Source organism: Centroberyx gerrardi, chromosome 19 (genome assembly GCF_048128805.1).
Source record: "Centroberyx gerrardi isolate f3 chromosome 19, fCenGer3.hap1.cur.20231027, whole genome shotgun sequence".
Taxonomy (NCBI): Eukaryota; Metazoa; Chordata; class Actinopteri; order Beryciformes; family Berycidae; genus Centroberyx; species Centroberyx gerrardi.
Window position 1 is genome coordinate 7,645,157 of NC_136015.1, and position 5,600 is coordinate 7,650,756.

The window sequence follows — 5,600 nt, forward strand, 5'->3', positions numbered from 1 at the left end:
AGCTCCTTCAACAGGAACAGTGTTGACTTCATCTCCATCAGCAGGACCAGTGGTGGCTGAAGCTGCTTCACATGGCACAGCACTGGCTGAAGCTCCTTCAGCGGGTGCAGCGGTGGCTGAAGCTCCTTCAGCGGGTGCAGCGGGGGCTACAACCACATCAATAGACTCAGTGGACACTGCATCCTCGTTATTAGAGTCAGTGAAGGTTGCCTCCTTGTCATTAGACTCAGCGGGAGCTGATTTCTCATCATTAGACTTCATGGATGCTGCCTCCTGGTCTTTACACTCTGGATGCTGAAGAGCTGGCATCAGAGATGCTGTTCCCGTCGCTGGACTCTTCGTCAGTCTGGCTCTGGATGTCACTTCCATCAGTGAGTCCTCCCGCATGCAGACGCACATAGCCTGGAGTGAGGCCTGCACACTAGATGAAACATGACAATCAGTTAATCAATCCATCAATCAATCAATTAATCCATCCATCTATCAATTAATTATTCAGTTAGTCAATCAGTCAATCAATCAATCAATCAATCAATCAATCAATCAATCCATCCATCTATCCATTCGTCCATGCAAACAAGCATCTATCCAAACTCATGTGTTATCTAGCCTAATAACTGCATTAAAACACACACACACAAACACGCACGGATACTTACTGAGCGCTGTCGTCCATGTTGTCTGCCAGGTGGCTCATTGTAATGAAACTGTGATTCAGAGCTTCACTGGGTCCTTGGTGAAAAAACAGCTGGTTTTTGTTCCAGCGTTCAGCAGCTCCTCCTTTGGCAGACGCAGAGTCACAGCGATGAACCTCACGATGTCATACTCGCACCGCCCGGGGTAGAGGTGGTAGCCGATGCTCAAGGCTGCCATGACGCAGCCCAGGGCCCACATATCGATGGCCTCCGTTATTGGGAGGCCCAGGAGGATTTCCGGAGACTTATAACCAAGAGCCTGGAATTTGCTTCCCGGCTTCACTTCAGAGGCAGGAATAGCCAAGCCAAAGTCAATGAGCTTGACTCTGAATGGCTCTTTGGCCTGGTTAACCAGCATTACATATATACATATCTGGGTTTAGGTCGGTATGGATGATACCAATGCTTTTAAGAGCCTTGAATGCTGTGGCCAGCTGCTGAATGATTGGCAGAATCTCATGTAGAGACAGCGGCTCTAAATTTCTCTCAATCACGTAGTCCTGAAGACTCTTGTCGAGCATCTCGAATGCCAGACAGGTGTGTCCTTTGTGCACGAAGCATTCTTGCCAGCGGACCAATTTATTCCTGTCTGGATCCAGAATGCTGCTACATAAAACAGGGTTCATTTTTATTTTATTTCAATGTTAATTTGATGTTAAATCGATTGAATAACATTGGTTGAAATAACATTGAACACTGATTTGGATCAACACTTCAAGGTGCAATATTGATGTTGAATCACTGCTGTGTTTCAACGTTGATTAGATGATAGTTTGCTATACGGGATGATATTTATGATTCAGTTATCAATTACAAAGATCCACATGGTCTGGATACAATGAATCTCTGTTTACATGTCATGTCATCTCTGGGGCTGTCAGCGTCCACAACATGCAGTCAGATGATGCACTGCTATTAGGACAAGACACAGACGCCTGTGCTGCTGGTGTCATCCAAGGACAGAGAGACTCGTAACACAGAGCTGTTTGTATGAATTTACTTCCGTGCAGCGCTCTTAATCATATACACTCTGCCCCTCCCTCCACCCCCACCACCTTCTAAAGCCTCCTCCCATCAGCCTTCACTGCCCTGGAGACCTTGGCCAGGGTCATCTCGGGGCTGAGACCGTGTGGACGCTCTGAAAGGACAAACTGTTCCTCAAACCTTGTCAACAAATAGTAAACACATTGATTCTCCAAACCAGCGTCATATGGAAATCGTCCGCTGCACGCGCGGCTGTCTGAAAGGCCCGTGTGGAACATAATGCTCTACGGGGTGCTCCGTCTGGAGGAGTGTTTTCTCACTTTGACATATTAACGTAACCTCTGCCATGTTTCCAAGCCATTCACCCCTTCATCCCCGCTCGCTTGCTTTGATCACCTGGCGAGGTTGCTGTAAATCAACTCACCATCTCCCTGTTTGTCCATGTTACTGTTGTTCTTTCATTTACCCCGGAGATAAATGGAGTAACTTTTGTGACCTGTGTCAAATTAAGTTAGTTAAGTGTCTCATATGATCCCATTTAGATAATAAAGAGTCTACCCCCACAGTTTTGTCCTCCTCGGTAGATTTTCCTGCTCCACTAACTTACTGTACTTGCATTACTTATGTTAGCCTGTGTTTTTGTTATTAACCTTTTCCCTCACTTCATCCTCCTTAACTCTCTGCTCAGATTTTCCTTTTTGTGACTTATTGGCTATAGATTTTTAGTATACATTCAGACAACTATACCTGTTTCCAGCTTATGATTGTAAAATATACATTATATTTTACAATCATCACAAGCCTAATATAAAGGGTTTAGGGAGCATCAATTTAACCAAAAGGGGGAAATATTGGATAAAGAGTGATATGACCCAAATTAGTGTAAAGGCCTGGGGGTTTGTGTCATAGAAGTTTAGATTAAACCAAGTAAAAGAAATGGAGAAGCTTGACGGTGAAAGCAGCAGAGGAAAAAATATTGGCCAAGAGGATAGAGAAACAGGCTTTTGAGCAGAAAGGTTGCTGGTTACAGAAGTAGAAGACTGTGGTTGTGCTGGGCAGCTCTCAGCTGTGAATGTGTGAAACTGTATGAACGTGAAGCAGGTTGTTCCTGAAAAAGGGCATGGTGCTCAATGGGCTTTTCCTGATATGCTAAAGTGCATGTAGAGGAATGTTGGTGATGGAGTTAAGAGCAGGCTGGGGAAAATGGACATCTGATGGCTGTTATGGAATGATAGCCTGGAGAGAAGGGTTTGCATATTTGTGATTAAAGCTGTAGAACAAATGGCTTGGGGTGTGTTTCAGTAAGATCAGTAAATAAGAGTCCAATTGTAGTGTTTACCCTAAAAGGGAAAACCACTTCATTTCAATAGTCAAATATGTTTTTATAGACTTTGGACTTTAGTTAAGTTTGTATTGGTAACATTTGTAACTGTATTCTGCAGCCAGAAAGGAGAAAGAAGAGTTTGTCCTGCCCGAGTCTGTAATGAAGTATGGCTCCTTTGAGGCTGAATCAGAAATGTATGAAAAAGATGATTGTGAGGACATGTGAGTACATGTTCTGGTTCAGATGGATTTATTAGTGCTATAAAGTGCAGCTTGTTGTAAAAGCTCAAACAAAGTCAATCTCTCCTAAGTCAATCGTCCATTCATTGATTCATACATATACTGTCAGCTGCCGCTTAAAATGTCTCCCAAAGGCTCGCTAGCATACACAGACATTATCCTCTCCACAAAGTCTGTAACATGATTGCTTGACATGTGCCTAATCAAATGCTTTGCTTCTAAGATGTGAGATGGCTGGACCATTAACTGGGAGAAAAACACAACTTCTAGAGTGATATATTAGAATGATGTATATTGATGCAAAATAAATCCTTCCTTATGCCTTACTGTAGATCTTTTTCATAAGGGATCTACTGACAAAAAATAAAACCTGTCCCAGTTTTCCTCTCTTTGTTATTGTAAGCAAGTCATTTAGCCCAGTGGGATCCAGCAAAATGAGGGATAGTTTAATTTTGATTTGTGAGGTTAGCACTGGGAGATAATGTATAAGAATGACTGGTGTGATGAGAGGTTTCACTCTCTCCACTGCTATCTCCCCACCTACAGTGCAGACCAACAACAATACTCTTCTCAGATGGGGGTTCCTCGGGACAAAACCTTTATCAGATGGGGGTCTGTAGTCAGTAAGTGTATCTGCCTGGGGGTCCTTGACCAGAAAAGGTTTGGGAACCCATGATTTAGCCACAGGGGCTAAAGTACTAAAGTATAGTGAAGTCCCCGCATCTAATATCATTTGCCACCAAAACTTCCAGTTATATGAACTAGATTTCCAGGGACAAAGTGGAGCAATGACTGTTGACTGAGAAGATATTATTATTTGGTCAGTGTGATAAATTATTAGAGGCGTGTCACCAAACTATCAGCAGAGGGAATGTGATTTTATTCTAGATAAAATTGTGATAAAATCCAAATTGTGCAATGGGGCCGCATGATGGCGTAGTGACTGGGGTTCAATTCCCTGTGTGGCCATACCTGCTGATGTACCTTTGAGCAAGATACTCAACCCCTTGGGAGATCAATCCCACACACACACACACACACACACACACACACACACACACACACACACACACACACACACACACACACACAATCGGGGACGAGCCTTGGGCGCACACCCCCTCCTCCTCCCCAGGGCGGAAGTGGGTCCATTTTTTTCTCAGTCGGATAAGAGCGGCTGGAGGAGCTGCAGCCCGAGCAACACGCGCCCACCGAGACGGGAGAGCAGCGCTCACGAGAGCGCACACCGCATGTTTATGTTTCTATCACCGAGTGAAAACAACAGCAACAACAACGGAATAGGGGACGTAAAGATAGACCTATTTGGTCGTCGCAGACCGGGGGTTTCCGTTTAGAGGACGCCGTTTTTTCCATGCTGCAGGAGCTAAAACCCCTTGCATTCCTCCGCGCACAGAGCCAGAGAGACCAGCCGAGAGACTGAACGGGGAGGGAGAGCTGGGAAGCGGCCTCTTTACAACCGGGGGGGCCGGTGACCTCGCATGTAGAAGCTTGTTTGGCGGTGTGACGGTTGTTTTCGTTTAATCTCAGGCTCCCGGTGTTTGTTTTTGACGCCATACGGACCCAGGGCATACGATGAGATCGGTGCTTTGATGAATAATTTACGGTATCTCAGCCCGAGGCTAGCGCTGCTACTACCGAGCGACCGTTGGCTGCGCCTGACGCCGCCTGAACGGGCCCCGATGGTGGACTAGAGCGAAAAACCACGACGCAGACCAAATTGGAGGAGAGAAAATAACAATTGGGACATTTTTCGTTACTCGGTGGGGTCCCGTTTAGAAACGCGGAGCCCCGTAGTCATGTTGAGTCCGTGGGGGAGGAGAGACGGAGCTCCCAGTACTTCGACACCGATCCAGTGTCACTCCAGTTTCGGGTTTATTTTATGAGCCTCTGCCTCAGCAAGACACCAACGGACACTTTTCTCCACAGAGGCGCTTATACTGGGCTTGGTGGCTCATTCTCATCAAGTTGGTCTTATTTGAAAGAATGGCGAGGATGCTTACCCCTTATACGCCTTACACAACTGAATTGATATGATCTTTGCAGACTAAGTATAGTTGTTGTTTTTTTTTTACCTCTGAAATAATCTTCAAGTTATTGTTTTGAAGAACTGGCTACCTCCTTATTTTGCATCAGGTCAGTGTTATATTTACAGAAAAAAGAACCGTGAAGCCGATGAGCGCCGTTTTCACTGTTGAACTGACTTTAATGCCTCATGTATCTACCTCAAACACCAGATAATTTTCTACAGAACACAACAAACCGATGTGTCCCCAAATGAATACCTCAACCTCATTGCAGCGCATGTTGTAAACTGAGCCTGTGTTTGTAGCGCTGCAG